Genomic DNA, 19,840 nt, shown 5'->3' on the forward strand with positions numbered 1-19,840 from the left:
ACATCTTCAAGGTGGAGTCCTGAGACTGTGGTTCGGTACGCCGGTATCTCGCTGTCCAGTCGTTGCGCCTTAGCTAACGCCGATTAATCCACCCCCAGAGACAGAGAGTGCACTGATTGGACGGAGGTGCGTGACAGTGCGTCGGCTAACATGTTGCTCTTCCCGGAGATGTGCTTGATTGTGGTGGTAAACTCCAAGATATACGACAGGCGGCATTGCTGGCGGGCCGACCACGGGTCCGACACTTTGGCAAACGTGAAGGTGAGGGGCTTATGGTTTGTGAAGACCGTGAACTCCCTCCCTTCCAGGAAATACCTGAAGTGCCGGATGGCAAGGTACAGGCCAGCAGCTCCCTGTCGAAAGTGCTGTACTTCAGTTCCGGGGGTCGTAGGTGCCGGCTGAGAAAAGCGAGCGGCTTCCATTGGCCTTCGATGAGCTGCTCGAGCTCGTCACCAACTACCACTTCGGAGGCATCCACAGTGAGGGCAGTGGGGACGTCGACCCGGGGGTGGACCAGGAGCGTGGCGTTTGCCAGTGTGTTCTTGGCTTGTTCGAAAGCTGCCGTCACTTCCTCTGTCTAAGTGACCTCTTTGACCTTTCCAGACATCAAGCCGAAAAGGGGCAGCATGATCCGGGCCACTGAGGGCAGGAAACGTTGGTAAAAGTTAACCATCCCAACAAATTCCTGCGGGCCTTTAACAGTGCTGGCTCTGGGAAATCGGTGGATGGCTTCGACTTTTGCCGGCGGGGGCACAGCTCCATGGTGGTCGATCCGGTGTCCCAAGAAGTCGATGGCGGGTAGGCCGAACTGGCACTTGGCCAGTAACCTGGCCTCACCGAGGGAGAAAGTCTGGAACATTTTCGCATCGACCAATCATCGTCCCTTCAAATCCACGGGCAAGCAGTGCGCGTGGAGGAAGTCCGCACCCGGCAATGGCTGTGATACTGTGGCCAGCGTAAATGTCCATGTAAAGCGGCTGGAACTGAACTGCAAGGGGATGGTTCTTGTGCCGTAGGTGCGGATGGTGCTGCTGTTGGCTGCCGTAAATTCCGGTCCTGTTCTTCTAGTTCAGGTATCATTGCTCGAGGGGGGTAGGATACTGAGTTCCACCCCCGTGTCTACCAGGAATCTACACCCGGAGTGCTTGTTCCAAATGTAGAGGAGGCAATCACAGTGACCAGCCGCTGTAGCCATCAGCAACTGCTGGTCCTGACATTTCCCTGGAATGAGCAGGGCGGTCAGCAGCGGCAGGCCCCAGAACCCCACCTTTGATGATAAAAACACCAAGATTCAGAAGTGGTGCCGCCCCTTAGTGTGGGTGTTACGTGCTCCACTGCTGGGGTGTGGGAGGGCTGGGCTTTCGGCCGTGCCACAGCACTAATTCCGATGGTGGTTCCACCATTTTGTTTGGCGCGCCAAAGCACGTCCGCGCGGGCAGCCACCCTGCGCGGGTCTCTGAAGTCTTCATCTGCTAGCAGGAGGCGGATGTCTTCTGGCATTTGCTCCAAGAAGATCTGCTCAAACAGGAGGCAAGGCTTACGGCCGTCTGCCAGTGCTAGCACGTCGCTCATTAGGGCTGATGGCACGTGGTCACCCAGGCCATCCATATGCAGTAACCGCATGGCCCGTTCGCAGTGGGAGAGGCCAAATGTGCGGATTAACAGGGCCTTGAGTGCTTCGTACCTGTCTGTTGCTGGGGGCTGATGCAGAAAGTTGATAACGTGGCCCGCTGTCTCTTGGTCGAGGGCGCCCACCACGTAGTAATACCTGGTGGCGTCTGAGACAATTTGCCTGACCTGGAACTGGGACTCTGCTTGCTCGAACCAGACCAGGGGTTGAGTGGTCCAGAAGGTTGGCAGTTTAAGGGAAACTGCATTCTGCAGAGCCGAGTCGTTCATGCTGGGTCCAAATGCCGTTGGACCGTCGGGGTTACCAATGTAGTCGCGCTGATACGCAATGAGTGAAAGCAACACACTAAGTCCAGCAGGGTCTGGTTGAACTGTTTACTGTTTCAATCTGTACGTGCTTAAGTCCCCACTCCCAGCATCCACTGCTCTTTGCAGTGACGTTGGCTTCCAGGCCGAGGTCTGCCCTGCACTCAGAGCCCTCTCGGCTGCTGCTGGCTGCGGACTCGCCGCAACTGCTGGAGCCGGTTCGCTCGCCGCGTGGGCGAACCGCCACAAGACTTATTTTTGGAGTAGCATCTGTACCTGCACTCTGGCAGAAAGCTACGGACCAGGTGCTGCAAGGCAGCCCAGGCACTCAGTGTTACCTGGGTGACACCACTGTTACCAGTGAGAATGACAAGGGACATCTCCAAATTGTCGAGACATGGTTAACAAGATTAGAAGTTTTGAGCATGATGCAACAAGTGTGAATTCTTTAAACCAGGCATCATTTACTGTGGTCACACTATTGATGCACAAGGATTACACAACTATGGTGAGAATATTCCAGCAGTGGTGGATGACCCAAGGCCAAAGGACATGTCATAGTCACAGTCCTTTTTAAGGAGTTGTAAGTTACTTTAAAAAGCTCCTGCCAAACCTGGCTGCTCTGCTCCACCCCTTGAACTCATTACTATATATCGGGAAGAAATGGCAATGGACAGAGCAGTGTGAGGTGGCTTTTTAATAGGCAAAGGAAATGGTGACATCAGACACTGTAACTCACCCATTATGATCCATATTGTTCTGTGACTGTGTGGTGTGGTTTCTTTCGAACTTATAGTCTTTTAACATTTTTGTCCACATTGTCCAGTGAAGCTTGCCTGTGATGCTGTGCTTTAGGGTTTGGGTGCAGTCCTGTCACATGTTATGAGTGATGGAAGTGAATGCCCTATAGCCTTTGCACTACATTCCTTTACTGCTGCAGAGAAAAATTACAGAGATTGACAGAGTGGCCTTGAGTCTAGTTTGAAATCTAAAACATTTCAACCAGTTCTTGTTTGGGAGTAACCCTAACCCTCCTCACTGACCATCAACCTCTGGTGTCCATTGTTAATCCACAGAAGGGTGTTCCACTAACAGCAGCATCATGAATGACGAGATGGGCTCTATTCCTTCGAGGACACAATTACAAAATCGAATTCAAGAGGACTAATCATGAAAATGCTGATGGACTGTCCTGTTTTCTCTTGGAAAGAGAATTACCAGAAAAAATTATTATAGAGGATATTGTCAGGGCACTTGTGCAGGGACCCAATCACAGACCAAGTACTGTGCACACTGTGACATTTATTGCATAACAAATCCAGAGGTACAAACAAAGTTGGCGTCAAAGTTCAGGCAGAGTTCAAAACATCCAGAGAAATTCAAAAATCAGAATCGGGAAAACTCACTGGCACAATCTGACAACAAACAGGTGAAAACACAGGACTGAAATACACTGAGCAATAACCAGAGAGGCAGATGACAGGTGGAGCACAATGAGACACAGGTGGCAGCAAAACAGGTAGTAATGGGAAACCGGTGAGGATGGAGTAATCAGTGATACAGGGGCAGGGACAGGAGGACATGGGGCATGAAAACAAACAAGAGAACATGGCAATACAAAAACACAGAATGACAGCTGGGGGAAACACACAAAAAGACAGTTCAACTGGAGGCAATGTCAGTACCCCCCCCCCCCCATCTATGGTCGGCTCCTGATGTCATGGCAGGTAGAGCTGGGTGCTGCCGATGAAAGTCCCTGATGAGAAAAGGGTCCAGGATGTTATGGGTGGGGACCCAGCACCTCTCCTCAGGACCGTAGTCCTCTCAGTCCACAAGGGTACTGGAGGCCATGGCCCCAGCAACAAACGTCCAGTGGTCGACACACTGTGAAGGTCTCTGACCCATGATGAGCCGTGGGGAAGGGGATGGTTTGGGGACGGGACACGGGGTGGCTCATAAAAGGCTTGATACAGAGCACATAGAAGGTGGGATGAACGCGGCGGAGAGTGGAGGTGAGCTTGAGAAGGACGGCAGCAGGGCTGATGACTTTAGCAATGGGAAAGGGGCCAATGAGGCGGGGGGGGGATGAGCTTGTGGGAGTCCACATTGAGGGCTCGAGGGGGCAGGTCGCAGGTTGAAAACCACACACGCTGTCCCTGGAGGTAATGTGGGGCCTTGGAAAGATGGCGGTCAGCTTGACGCTTGATCCTAACTGAGGCACGGAGAAGGCAGAGCGAGTGTGCCTCCACATCTGCTGACAACGGCGGTTGAATGCTTTGGCAGATGGAACACCAACCTCCTCCTCCTGGGCAGGAAATAGTGGAGGTTGGTAGCCGAGGCAGCACTCAAAGGGGGACAGACCGGTGGATGAGGACGGATGTGAGTTTATGGCGTACTTGGCCCAGGGTAGCTGCTGACTCCATGAGGAGTGGTTCTGGGAGACCAGACATCGCAATACTGTATCTAGCTGTTGGTTGGCCCGCTCGGTTTGGTCATTAGTCTGTGGGTGGAATCCTGAAGACAGACTCACAGAGGCACCCAGAAGATTACAGAATGCCCTCCAGAAGTTGGATGTGAATTGAGAGTCCCTGTCCGATACAACATTACAGGTAAACCATGTAATGTGAAAACATGAAGTATTAGTAATTTGGCTGTTTCTTTTGCATAGGGGAGTTTAGGTAAAGGAATGAAGTGTACAAACTTGGAGAAGTGATCAACTACTATGAGAATGGCAGTGTTACCATCTGATGGGGGAAGACCGATGACAAAGTCCAGGGCAATGTGGGACCAGGGTCTCTTGGGGATAGACAGGGGTTGTAACAGACCAACGGGTGGCCAGTTAGAATCCTTGCCTTGAGCACAGACCAAGCAAGCTGAGACAAAGTTGCAGATGTCATCTCCCATGGAGGGCCACCAGAACTGCCGACTGATGAAGGCCTGAGTACACCTGGTTCCAGGGTGACAGGATAACCAGGAAGAATGACCCCACTGTAGTACCTGTGAGTGGGGCATTGACTAGGGGCTGCCTCGCTCTGTTGAGCAGCTTGCAGAATGGATTCAATGTCCCATTGTACTGCACCCACGAGACAGTGAGCAGGGAGGATGACATTGGGTACCTTAGGGGTCTCAGAAGAAGGAAGTCTTCAGGAGAGTGCATCAGTTTTTTCCGTTCTTGGAACCAGGGCGGAAGGACAGAGTAAAATTGAATCTTGAGAAAAACAGGGACCAATGAGTTTTACGGGAGTTGAGATGAATGGCAGAATGGATATATTCCAGATTCTTGTGATCAGTCCAGACCAAAAATGGCACCTTGGCTCCCTCCAGCCAATGCTTCCACTCCTCCAGAGATAGCTTCGCAGCCAGCAGCTCCCGGTTTCTGATATAATAATTCTGTTCCGTGAGAGTGAGGTGGTGAGGCAGGGATGTACCTTCTCATGCTTGGCTGAGCGCTGAGAGAGAACAGCTCCTATGCCAATGTCAGATGCATCCACCTCCACAATGAACTGCCGGTTGGTGTCTGGTTGAATCAGGATGGGGGCAGAGGTGAAACGTTGCTTCAGGCCAGAGAATGCTTCTTCAGCAGCAGGGGACCAAGAGGATCTGACAGCCGATGAGGTAAGAGCAGTGAGTGGTGCAATTTCTGATGAAACGGGATAGAAGTTAGCAAAGACCAAGAAGCGTTGCAACTCTCGACAAATCGAAGGTTGGGGTCATTTGAACAGGGTCTTGACCTTCTGCTGGTCTATCTGAATGGAACTGCCTGAAATTACATACCCCAGGAAGGAGACTATATTGCAAGGAAACTCACATTTCTCAGCCTTCACAAAGAGCTGGTTCTCCAGAAGGCGCCGGAGAACTCTGCAGACGTGACCTGCGTGTTCAGCAAGGGACTTAGAAAAAAAATCAAAATGTCATCAAGATAAAGAAAGACAAATTGGTTCAGCATGTCCCTGAGAACGTCATTTACCAGGGCTTGGAAGACGGCTGAGGCATTGGTGAGACCGAATGGCATGACCAGATACTCATAATGGCCTGGGCTGGTGTTGAAGGCAGTCTTCCACTCACCCCCTTTGTGGATGCGGACAAGATGGTAGGCATTACGGAGATCAAGCTTGGTGAAAACTGAGGCTCCATGTAGTAGTTCAAATGCTGATGTCCTGAGCAGAAGAGGGTAATGGTTCTTAACAGTGACTTCACTCAGGCCCCAGTAATCAATGTATGGAAAAAACCTGCACCAGCAGGGGAGGAAGACAGCCGGATGATGCCTGCAGCCAGAGACTCTTGAATGTATTTACCCATGCCTTCTGTTTCAGGTACGGACAGGGGGTATAGATGGCCTCTTGGGCAAGATGTTCCAGGCAAGAGATCAATGGCGCAGTCAAATGGCCGATGGGGCGGCAGGGGAGTGGCCCAGGACTTGCTAAACACAGCTTTGAAGTTCATGCATTCAGGAGGGATGGCACTAAGTTCTGGAATTTCCTTGGGGGGGTGGATCTGGGCTTGGAGACAAGGGGATCTGACCATGGCGGAGGCAGTGGGAGTGACAGAATGAGACTGAGCCAGTCTATGTGGAGGCTGTGTTTAACTAACCAGGGATGGCCCAGGACAATGGGAGCTTGAGGAGAGTCAATAACAAAGGGTTAACTGTTCATGATGATTGCTGGATAAACTGAGACCCACCGGGACGTGACATAGCCAGTCTTTGACTGTTCAAGGCATTGACCATCAAAAGAGCAGATGTGGGTAACCACCACTGGGCAGCCAAGCTGGAATCGATAAAATACCCCTCTGCATCAGAGTCGACCAAGATGGAGACTGCTCGAAGTTGGACGCCCCACTCCAGGGAAGCAGGTATGACAGTGAGTGGCGTCGAGGAGGGCCAGACAGGGGTCACGCTCACCAGTACTCCTCGACCTACTGGTGAGTGCTTGACTTTTACTGGGCAGGTGGCGATGAAGTGGCCTGGTTGGCCACAGTACAGACAGGAATGGGTGCTGATTGTCTTTCAGTCGGTGTCGGGTGGATACGTTCAACTGCATAGCCTCGGGCTCTGGAACAGGAATTGTAGATGGGGGTAAACGGCAGAGCAATGTAGTCTGACAAGGACTCGGAACTCACCCCAGGGACCCTCTGGAACCCCTCCCTCTGCAGCACTGCTGAAGGCAAACATCAATAAGGATGGACAAATCCACCAGGGCTTCAAAGGTGGCAGGAAGGTCCTGGGTGACCAGCTCATCTTTGATGTCTTCAGAAAGGCCATTCAGGAAGGTGTCATACTGAGCCTCTGAGTTCCAGTCGCTGGTGGTGGCTAGGGTCCAGAACTCTATGGCGTAATCTGACACAGATCTGCACCCTGGCGCATGTGGAGCATTTCACAGGCAGCCTCTCTCCCATGTTTGGAGTGATTAAACATTTTTCTCATCTCTTCAGAAAATAACTGAAAACTGATGCAGAAAAGTGAGCCTGCCTCCCAGACGGTTGTTCCTCATTCTCTCACCCGACCAGACAGTTGGGTGATGACATAGGCTAAAATTGAATCCTGTTTCAATTTTTCACTGGCAGAATAGAAATTTTAAGAGAAAAAAAAAACAAAGTGATGAAAATTCTGAACAGGTGTGTGGAGAGAGGAACAGAGTTAATGTTTCAGCCAATAATTCATTATTAAGAGACAAGTAAGAAAAAAGATGTTTTTGATTTGCAGAGATTTGAAGATTGTATTTAAAAATATCTCTGTGATCAGCTGTGCCAGATAATGATAACTACGTGTTAAGCAACATATTTCTGTGGTGAGGAATGATCAGCAAAGATGGAATGGTCAAGGTCACGCCAAACTTCAAAGTTCAAAGAAAATTTATTATCAAGGACATATATGTTGTCACCATATACAACTCTGTGATTCATTTTCTTGTGGGCATTCACAGTAAATACAAGAAACACAATAGAATCAATGAAAGATCACAACCAGTGGGACAGGACAGATAAACAATCAATGTGCAAAAAGACACCAAACTGTGCAAATATAAAAATAAAGAAATAATAATTTAAAAAATAAGCAATAAATATCAAGAACATGAGATCAAGAGTCCTTGAAAGTGAGTCCATAGGTTGTGGGAACAGTTCAGCAATTGGGCGAGTGAAGTTATCCCCTCTGGCTCAAGAGCCTGATGGTTGAGGGGTAGAACTGTTCCTGAACCTGGCGGTATGGGGCCTGAGGCTCCTGGACCTTCTTCCTGATGGCAGCAGTAAAGATTAGAGCATGACTCGGATGATGTTTTCCTGCAACAGCATTTCATGTAGATGTGCTCAGTGGTGGGAGGGCTTTACCCATGATGGATGGACTGGGTTGTATCCTCAACTTTTGATAGGCACTTCCATTTAAGGGTATTGATGCAACCAGTCAGTATACTCTCCGCCATACATCTATAGAAGTTAGTCATGCCGAGTTTTCACAAACTTTTAAGAAAGTAGAGGCGCTGTCGTGCTTTCCTTGTAATGGCATTTATGTGCTGGACCCAGAACATATCCCTTGAAATGCTAACACCATGGAATTTAAAGTCACTGATCCTCTCCACCTCTGATCCCTCAATGAGGAATGGCTCATGGACCTCCGGTTTCCTCCTCCTGAAGTTAATAATCCCCTCCTTGGTCTTGCTCACATGAAGTGAGAGGTGGTTGTTGTGACACCACTCAGCAAGATTTTCAATCTCCCTCCAATATGCTGACCTTTGATTCAGCCAATGACAGTGGTGTTGTCATCTTGCAAGCATTCTACCATTTCTCTCTCTTGGGATCCAGTATCAACCTGATTTTCCCATTCTACCTGCATATTAAAATTTCCCATGACTATCATAACACTGCCCTTTTGACATGCATTTTCTAAACCCCATTGTAATTTATAGCTCTCATCCTGACTACTCTTCCGAGGCCTGTATATAACTCCCTCTAGGGTCTTTTTACTTTGCAGTTTCTTAATTCTATCCACAAGGCTTCGACATCTTTCGGTCCTATGTCATCTCATATCCCCAATGACTCCTGCAAATTCCTGCCCCTTGACGGTTCAATAAATGAAAGAGCTTTCTGGATTATAGTAAGTCATCCTTTACCTTGCCTAAGGAGAAAATGATGTTCAATGAGCCCAGGTTTTTAAAGTGGAGTGAGAAATGCAGCTGCCAACAGCTCTGAAGACCAAGGGTGAATCCCATTGAACACTTCCATGAAGTTATCAGAATATTAATGCTGTCAATATTTTAGTCCACCAGAGGGAGCAGTGGAGCATGGAATGTGGATTCAGCAGGTTGGAACTGCACAGGCAGTGAGGGTTTGAACGCTGAGGGACAGAATTTACATATTAGTTTCAGCGTAAACTTTGGGGAGTAAGAATTTTCTATCAAATTCTCGCTTGAACAATTAATAACCTTAAAACAAAAATATTTATTTCTACAGAGTAAAACAATGCAACAGCCAGTTTAAGCCAAGAACTTGGATTGGTTAACATTTCACCACTACAAACCTGCACCCCCCCCCCCCCCCCCACCTCCCCAGAGATAGGAAACCTAAAACTTTCCTGGAGCATAATTGTGTCAGTGTGATGCCTCTGGGTGAAAATACATCCATCATGAATCACACTGAACAGCAGTTAAGTTATGTCTGTATTGGAAGATTAGTGCTGTCTGTATTTTAGTTCACCAGAGGGAGCAGTGATGCATGAAGTTGAACCAGGCTCTTCCAGGCATCATCTATGTTGGTACAGTTAATGTTTCCCAGGGTCAGGTCCTAGTGATGTCAATCAATGTGCAATGTCTGTTCAGCTGATTTCAACCTAAATTGGAACTCTCTATACAATGGCTGCTGGTACAGTATAGAAACAGATCCACGTCATTCATAATACCAATACAAATCCCACTTGCTGGCATGAATTCCATATTGCTCTATGCTCTGCTCATTCAATTTATTGTCAAGATCCATACTCCACCACGTCTTCTGATAGATCATCCCAAATACTCTCTACTCTTTGTGTGAAACATTTACCCATCTCCTTTCAATATCTTTCAACCATCTTAAACCCATGACACCTAGTTTTAGAATCTGAACCATGAGAAACAAACACTGTCTATGCTTTATAATTTTAGATTCTTCTATCACATCACCACATCCTCCTCTATTCCAGGAAACACTAACCCAGCTTACCCAATATCTCCATATCACTTAAGCCCTCCAGTCCAGATTACATCACTGTGAATCTTTTCTGCACTCTCTCAGGTTTAACCATATCCTTCCTATCACATGGAAATGAAACCTGCACACAATATTTCCACTGTTGGCTAACCAACTTTTTGTAAAACTATGACATGACATCCCAACTCTTAAGCTCTATCCCGGCTGATGAAGACAAGCAAGCTAATGACTTCCTCTACATTCTGTTTACTAGTGTACCCATTTTCAGTTAACTATGTACTTGTACTCCAAAGGCCCTACTTTGTTCAAGTCTGATTCAACTTTCCAAAATGTGTCAGTTTGCAATTGCCTGTGTTAAATTTGCTTGAGATATAAAGGGACACTTTGCAAGCAATGAGAGACCTAACTGGGCAGCTTCTGAACTCATTGCTTAAATATCTAGAGCACAAAGTGCACAAAACAGGTCAAATTGTTTGCAGCATTTAGCTTTGGGTAGTTCATCCAAAGAGTGTCACAACCTGAGGCTTCAAGAGGGAAGCATCTGGCCAGTTGGGAGGGTTACAAACATCAGGACAAAAATAAAGATATGCCCATTGCTGAAGAGGTTATTCCCAAAATGTCTTCTGACACACAGCTTTACATTTGGAGCTGTCCAATGAGCAAAATATTCACTGACAACTTTTCAAGGTCTCTAATGGGAGAACTGTGCAAAAAATCTGTAGGGTAACCTATAACCACATTCTTAGGTCTTCACTGTTCTCTCTATGGAGCTCAAAGTCACTAAGTCCTCTCAAAGAGAGCCCATCACCAGCAGAACACAGTGGTGGCCTTCGTCACAATCTCCAGCAAGAGCACTTTATCTAAATGCCCGTAGTAGAAACAAGTTAGTGAACTTGTGGCACAGATCAGTACCATGGCATATGATTTAGTGGCCATTACAGAAGCCTGGTTACCAGGTGGAGGTGACTGGGAATTAAATATCCAAGGGTATCAGGTAATACAGAAAGATAGGCAGGGAGGCAGAGGAGGTGGGGTGGCGCTCTTGATTAAGGATGAGATCAGGGCAATTGTGAGAGACAATATAAGATCTACGGAGCAGAATGTTAAGTCCATCTGGGTAGAGATTAAGAATAGTAAAGGGAAAAAAATCACTAGTGAGTGTTGTCTATAGGCCACCTAATAAAAATATTGCAGTGGTATTGGCGATTAACCAAGAAATAACTGAGGCTTGTAAGAACGGAACGGCAGTTGTCATGGGGGATTTTAACTTCCACATTGGTTGAGTGAATCAGGTTGGTCAAGGAAGTCTTGAGGAGGACTTCATAGAATATATCCGTGATGGCTTTCTTGAGCAGTGTGTTAGCGAACCTACAAGGGAAAATACGATCTTAGATCTAGTCCTGTGCAATGAGACAGGTAAGGTTAACGATCTTGTAGTCAGGGATCCTCTTGGAAAGAGTGATCATAGTATGATTGAATTTCACATTCAGATAGAGGGTGAAATAGTTAGATCTAAAACTAGTGTATTATGCTTGAACAAGGGAGATTACAACAGGATGAGGGAGGAGTTGGCTGATGTGGATTGTGAGCACCGGCTATTTGGTAGGACAGTTGAACAATGGAATACTTTCAAAGAGATTTTTCACAGTGCTGAACAAAAGTATATTCCAGTCAAAAGTAAGGACAGTAAGTGTGGGGAGAGCCAGCCTTGGAGAACTAAGGAAATAAAAGACAGTATCAAATGAAAAGTGTACAAAGCCGCAAAGAGTAGTGGGAGACTGAAGGATTGGGAAAACTTTAAAAAGCAAAAGAGAACAACTAAACAAGAAATAAGGAAAGATAAAGTATGAAAGTAAATTAGCACAAAATATAAAAACAGATAGCAAAAGTTTTTATAAATATATAAAGTGGAAGAGGGTGGCTAAAGTCAACATAGGTCCCCTGGAAGACGAGAAGGGGAAATTGATATTGGGGGATAAGGAAATGGCCGAGGCATTGAACGACTATTTTGTATTGGTCTTCACGGTGGAGGACACTTCTATTATACCAAAGAAGGATGTTATGGACGAAATGAGAGGTGAGGACTTTGATAAAATCACTATCACTAAAGAGATAGTGATGAGCAAACTAGAGGGCCTGAAGATAGATAAGTCCCCTGGTCCCGATGGGATGCGTCCCAGGGTGCTGAAGGAATTGGCAGAGGTTATAGTAGAGGTGTTGGTAATCACTTATCAAAGCCTCTAGACTCTGGGCAGGTCCCAGCGCATTGGAAGACAGCAAATGTCATGCCACTTTTTTAAAAAAAGGATGTGGGCAAAAGACAGGCGACTCTACGCCAGTTATCTTAACGTCTGTGGTCAGGAAAATGCTTGAAGCTGTCATTAAGGAAGAAATAGCGAAACATTTAGAAAGGAGTGGTTCCATTAGACAGATGCAGCATGGATTCAGAAAGGGCAGGTCTTGTTTGACAAACTTACTGGAGTTCTTTGAGGACATAATGATGCAGTGGATAGAGGGGAACAGGTGGATGTCGTATACTTGGATTTCCAGAAGGAGTTTGATAAGGTGCTGCACAAGAGACTTATAAATAAGATACGGATGCATGGAGTCGGAGTAAGTGTATTGGCATGGATAGTGGATTGGTTAACCAACAGAAGGCAGAGAGTTGGTATAAATGGGTGTTTCTCCAATTGTCAGTCAATGGTGAGTGGGGTGCTGCAGGGGTCGGTGCTGGACCCGCAGCTGTTTACCATTTACATTGATGATTTGGAAGAGGGGACTGAGTGTAGTGTATCAAAATTTGCTGATGACACTAAACTGAGTGGAAAAGCAAATTGTACCGAGGATGTGGAGAGTCTGCAGAGGGATATAGATAGGTTAAGTGAGTGGGCCAAGGTCTGGCAGATGGAATACAATGTTGATAAATGTGAGATCATCCACTTTGGAAGGAATAAAAGAAGAGCAGATTATTATTTAAATGGTGAAATATTGCAGCATGCTTTTGTGCAGAGGGACTTGGGGGTACTTGTTCATGAATCGCAAAATGTTGGTTTGCAGGTACAACAGATTATTAAGAAGGCAAACGGAATGTTGGCCTTCATTGCGAGAGGGATTGAATTCAAGAGCAGGGAGGTCATGCTGCAACTACACAGGGTACTGGTGAGGCCACACCTGGAGTACTGCGTGCAGTTCTGATCTCCATACTTGAGGAAGGATATACTGGCTTTGGAGGCAGTGCAGAGAAAGTTCACCAAGTTGATTCCAGGGATGAAGGGGTTAACCTATGAGGAGGGATTGAGTTGCCTGGGATTATACTCTCTGGAGTTCAGAATGAGAGGAGATCTTATAGAAACATACAAAATTTTTTAAGGGATAGATAATTTAGAATTAGGATAGTTGTTTCCATTGGTTGGTGAGACTAGAACTAGGGGACATTGCCTCAAGATTCAGGGGAGAAGATTTAGGACGGAGATGAGGAGAAACTGTTTTTCCCAGAGAGTGGTGAATCTGTAGAATTCTCTGCCCAATGAAGCAGTTGAGGCTACCTCACTAAATATATTTAAGAAACAGTTAGATAGGGTTTTACATAGTAAGGGAATTAAGGGTTATGGGGAAAAGGCAGATAGATGGAGCTGAGTTTACGGACAGATCAGTCATGTTCTTATTGAATGGCGGGGCAGGCTCGATGGGCAGGATGGCCTACTCCTTCTCCTATTTCTTATGTTCTTATGTTCATAGAAATAGATTCCGTGTGTTCCTGCAATCACACTAATAGACATCAGATTCAGATTCAGTTTATTTGTCATTTAGAAACCACAAATGCAATACAGTTAAAAAATGAGACAACGTCCCTCCAGAATGATATCACAAAAGCATATAACAAAACAGACTACACCAGAAAATCCACATAACGTTTGGCAATCCCCAATCCAGAGTCCGGAGAGGCTGCTGCATATTAATATCGCGCTACCGTCTTAGCGCGTTCCCTGGAAAGGAGCTCCAAATCCACCAGACAAAACAAGACCAAAAACTAAAGCTACAAGACCTGCACAAAACCACATAATTTCAACATATAGTCACAACAGTGCAAACAATAGCATAATTGATTTAAAAAAAAACAGACCATGGGCACAGTAAGAATAGTCCAAAGATGTTAAAAGACTATGTTCAAAAGAAACCACCACACAGTTTCCACAGGGTCCCGACAGACTTGCCATCCCACGCTGGCGGCAGAAGGGAATACCCCCGCTATGGACTTCCACGGCGCTGCCTGACTCAGCCTCGCAGACACAGCACACACTGAAAGTGACCTGACCACAGCGGACTCAGAGTCCATCGAACCTCCAAGCCGACGACCATCCCCTCTGGCACAGCTTCTCCGAGCACCATCCTCTGCCGAGCGTATTAAGACAGCCCCGCCAACGGCCATTAGCAATGCGACCCCGAGGACTGGGGGCCTGTTCTTCCCAGCAGACTCCCGGAACTCACAGCAGCAGCAGCAATGAAGAGGGTCTTCCTGGAGATTTCCCGATGTTTCTCTGTGCTCCCACGTCCATTTTCAATCGATTATGATTGCGCACGGCACCCCACTTCACAATAGCAGATAATCAGCTCTGGAGTGGCTGCTGCAAGCTGCATCGCGCCGCCATCTTGGAAGGCATACCAATAGACATGACCTCATAGTACCAAGTTTGTTTTGCATCTGCATCAGCCTCACCATAGTAATATCCCAAACAGGTTTCTATAAGTTATAAAATCCATTGTCTGTACATCGTATGCTCATTCCTATGGACAACAGAACTAATTTCTACCTCTCCCCTTCGCTCTCTCTCCCTACTTTAAGCAATTCTTCTTTGTTAACAGTTGTTTGTGTTTTTATGTCATTCATTCCAATACCATAGAGGGATGATTATCATATCGTGATTTTTATGCATTTCCTGACACAGACAAAAATTAACTTTTATCATCTTTGAAAACTAAATCTGTTTGTTACCAGTGATGGCCTGTATAAGGTTCCCAGTGTCCCATGGATGCGTGTAGCAAGTAGTCAAACTCATGAACTATCTGCTAAGGGTGAGTGCAATGTTGCTACCTTGTGACTCCAGCTGGGGAGCAAGTGCCAGCCATTATTGTTTAGCCAGTAGCACACAATATCACTCCTGCCTACCTCTCTCCCTCATTCCTTTTGCTATCTTTTTAAAACATGCTTATCCTTAATAGCCATTCCTTGTCTGCTGGGGCCCAGAGAAGACAATTAAGTGGTCATAGTAAATCAAGTTCTGCAAAAGTGGTTAAAGGGAAAGCTTTCATATAAATCATCATTATTGATTGTGTTTACTTTTGGTAGGGTGCCCCTAAAGGTTCATATTGGAAATGACATTAACCATCTGAATGGAGGATATGAACTAGAAGAACGTTTTCTTTGATCAGAATGTCATTTGCTGTAAATTAATTAACCTTTATGAATGTTTTCATGAGAAAATAGGAAGCAATTGTCAAATTCCAGCAGTTTAAATCCTTTTTTGCCATTAAGGATTGGCTTGAAAAATTCCAACCAATAGAGATCTAGCATGTACTCTTCAAATTTAAACTTACCAGTTGTGCCTGCTGAGTATTTCTGTTTCTCTCCGAAGGTTTCTGCAGGTCTACATGAAACAAGCCTGCAAATGAACATTGTCACTGCAAGCATCTCAACTAAAAGCAGCTTTATTGAACGTGAGGCACCAGTCTTCTTGTTGCTCTGTTCTGAGATCTAATGCAAAGATGTTTGGCTGCACAATAAATGAATATGCTGGGATAAATGCCAGAAAGCAACATTTTATAATATCACACCACCCTCCCAACACACTCACACACACAAACGCACTTGTGACTTGCAACATTTCTATGATACAGTACTTTTCAACCAACGTCTCGGTTGTACAAATATGATATGAAAGTGGCAACAATGAGTGATACAACTTGAGTGAAGAATGCTTAGGTTTCTTATTCCATAATGCTTTGAGTTAGAATTTGTACCATTTATTCATTCATGATACGTACAGTATGTGTCAATGGTGAGGTCAATGTTCAATGTTCCCCGAGGTCTGCATGAGCACACATCTTTTGCTACTAGCACACAAAGGAGTTTAAAATGCGCGCAAAAGGTTGTCACCCTCTACCTCATTGGTATGTAACGTATATTTCACGAACATACATAATCATATTTCCTTTTCCAGTTTCCGATGCAGTGTTGACAACATGGAGTTTGCGATGCTTTGTCTATAGATTTTCGAACTAACTTATTTATACTATTTTTATTGAAGAAATTATTCACTGCACACATGTTACTGTCACTGGGCAAAAAATTGTACAGCTCAAGATTTTTGTGCACACTGGTCAGTACAAATTAGAGGGAATATTGCCAATGTTTGCTGTCTATATCTATTGTACCTGGTGAGAATCTCTTTAAATCACTGTGGACCATGTGGCATGGCTCCCATACTGAACTAAATTATTTTATTGCATTTATTGGATAAATGTTGAAATATCTTGGCTGATTACTCAAAATACACACCATTCTTTAGGTTCAAGAAACTCAGATGAATATTAGCATCTTGTAAATTATTCACTAGATTCCATTTTTATATTGAGCCTTTTTCTCAACTTCCTTTTTTATCTGATCACTGAAATATTTTCCTATCCACCTCTTTTGCTAATTCATCTATATTTTCTTGATGCATTTCTTAATTTTGTATTGAGTTATTAGATGTATTGTTTCACTGAGATCATGAAAGGGGAGGCAAGTGTCAGAAATGGACCAGGTAAATTTGAGGGCATGGTGAAAGTTGGAGGCAAAGTAGATGAAGTCGCCGGGTGCAGGAAGCAACACCAATGCAGTCGTTGATGTAGCATAGGAGGAGTGCAGGACGTTCACCAGTTTAAGCTTGGAACATAAACCGTTCCCCGTAGCCGATAAACAGGTAGGCATAGCTGGGACCCATGTGAATGCCTTGGCCACACCTTTTGTTTGAAGGAAGTGGGAGGAGCCAAAGGAGAAATTATTTAGAGTGAGGACAAGTTCCGCTAGGCAGAGGAGAGTGGTGGTGGAGGGGAACTCGTTGGGTCTAATGTCCAGAAAGAAACGGAGAGCTTTTAGACCTTCCTGGTGGGGGATGGAGGTGTATAGCGAATTGACATCCATCATAAAAATAAGATGATGGGAACCAGGGAACCTGAAATCATTGAAAAGATCCAGAGCATGTGAAATATCATGGATGTAGGTAAGAAGCGACTGAACTAGGGGGAATAAAACAAGAGTCGAGGTATGTAGATATAAGTTCAGTGGGGCAGGAACAAGCTGAAACAATGGGTCTACCTGACAAGCGGGTTTGTGGATTTTAATTCCATTTCCCATTCCCATTCTTATATGTCTAGCCATGGCCTCCTCCACTGTCGTGATGAGGCCACACTCAGGTTGGAGGAACAACATCTTATATTCTGTCTGGGTAGTCTCCAACCTGATGGCATGAATATTGATTTCTCGAACTTCTGGTAATGCCACGCTCCCCCCTTCACTATTCCCCATCTACAAATGTTTGTATTTTTCCCCCTCTCACTGTATCTTCTTGCCTGCCCATCACCTCCCTCTGATTGTCCTCCCTTTTCTTTCTTCCATGGCCTTCTGTCCTCTTCTATTGGACTCCTTCTCCATCTCTGTATCTCTTTCACCAATCAACTTCCAAGCTCTTCACTTCATCCCTCCCCCTCCTGATTTCACCTATCGCCTTGTGTTTCTCTCTCCCCTCCCCCCACCTTTTAAATCACTCCTCAGCTTTTTTTTCTCCAGTCCTGCCAAAGGGTCTCGGTCTGAAACATCGACTATACTCTTTTCCATAGATGCTGCCTGGCCTGTTGAGTTCCTCCAGCATCTTGTGTGTGTTGCTCTGGATTTTCAGCATCTGCAGATTTTCTCTGTTTATTCTCTGCTTCATTCCCATTCTGATGTTAGCATCCTACACTAATTCAGTGAAGCTCAAAATAAGCTTGAAGAGCACCTCCACCTCCTCTTCCAACAACACCAAATTATAGATAACATGTAAATTTAATAATTTCAAATGATCAGATTTCAAGAATTGTTTTGGTAATTTTATCTAATCATTTGTCATTTAGATATCTTTTAGGTTTTTGGTAACTAGCGCAAGTTGATCTCCAAACCTTGAGCATATCACACAGGTGGCAAGGGATATGCAGGCTGGTAAGTTAATTGACACTGTAAATTGCTGTAATGTGTGAGTTTTAAATTTAAGGACAACTGGTGAGAGCATGGCGAGAATAAAATTAAGATTGGTGCAAGATTAGTGTAAATGGTGCTTGAATGTTGTCCTAAAGTGAAAGGGCTCTCGTTATGCTGTAGAACTGTTGGGTGACTTCAATCTCCAAGTGCACAGCAATGCAACTTGTTGGTTAGAGGGATCTTGGCTTTGGAATAGAACTGAAGAATTTTGAACAGTTTTCCATTCGTCCTGTAGATTAGTTCCAATTATATGGAGGACTTGTTGGATCTGAGGTGCAATATTGGAATAGGGAAGATTGAAAAGATACATGGTGGCATAGCTGCATTGAGATTGGATTGTGGTGGATCACTTGGTTAAGATTATGAGTTGCATATCATTATATACAATGGAAAGTCAGGGACATTTGAAGAGTCTCCACAATCTGACAATTAATGGACTATTGCAAAGTTTGAAGTAGATCATCTGCAGTGCTTGATGCTGTCTTGAGCAATCTTCTTGGAGTGTGACGAATTTATCTAGGTGAATACTTTGATTAAAGGAATAGTTCTGTGGCCACAGAGCCAGAAAGTTTGTTGAATAAACTTTCCTCAGGCTTCCAGCCATGTACAGGTATCGATTTTAACCAAAATTTCGATGACAAAATCTGTCATCATCAGGGATGATGCCTCGGCATATTTAGTCTGGTGGTATTTATCTCGTTGTCTGTCCCTCCTGATTGGGTAGTTCTCATCCAACCAGGTGTCTGTTGTCCAGTCCTGATGAAGGGTCTCGGCCCGAAACGTTGACAGTGCTTCTCCCTATAGATGCTTCCTGACCTGCTGCGTTCCACCAGCATTTTGTGTGCGTTGCTTGAATTTCCAGCATCTGCAGATTTCCTCGTGTTCTGTTGTCCCACCTTGTTTACAATCAAATTCCAGTTCTTATTTAGAGCGAGTCATTCGCCTTTGTTAAAATTCTTTTCCTCCAGTTTTATTTCAATGGCTTCCTTCACCAGGAGGTCCCAAAAGCCATGGACACAGCACAGTGGTTTTGTATCGTCAAAGTCAATCCTATAGCCATTGCAAATGCAATGTTCTGTTACTGCCAATTTCTCCAGGTAACCCAAACTAATGCAGGTTTCCACTGTGCCGATATATGGCCGATATACGCTGCTCCACATTCACAGGGAATCCTGTAAGTGTCAGCTATCCTGAGCCCCAGGTTATTTTTGACTCACAAAAGCTGTGATTAGAGCATCTTATGGGTTTGTGGATAGTATTAATCCAGCATTTCCACAGAAACCGTAAAAATATAGGGAAGACAGGCAGTAGCCTCATTGTTAGATTTCCTGGGTTTTCCATCAGCCCTTTCAAGGAGCCGATTGATTTCCTTCACCTTGTAGCCATTCTGTAGGAATGTTGTTCCTTCTTCTTTGGTTAACTGTGTGAAAACTATTTCAGATCCACAAGGAAATA

General features: G+C 45.3%; 1 protein-coding gene across 1 annotated transcript in view; it reads right to left on the bottom strand.

Moving 5' to 3' along the window:
• LOC140727832 (TLR adapter interacting with SLC15A4 on the lysosome-like) overlaps positions 1–15,835 on the bottom strand; it is a 41,645-nt gene extending 25,810 nt beyond the window's left edge. Inside the window, exon 1 of the mRNA XM_073045634.1 lies at positions 15,706–15,835. The gene's annotated coding sequence lies outside the window, so the exon portion shown is untranslated. The remainder of the gene's footprint in view (positions 1–15,705) is intronic.
• Positions 15,836–19,840: the final 4,005 nt, after the last annotated feature.

This window comes from Hemitrygon akajei, chromosome 5 (assembly GCF_048418815.1).
Source record: "Hemitrygon akajei chromosome 5, sHemAka1.3, whole genome shotgun sequence".
Taxonomy (NCBI): Eukaryota; Metazoa; Chordata; class Chondrichthyes; order Myliobatiformes; family Dasyatidae; genus Hemitrygon; species Hemitrygon akajei.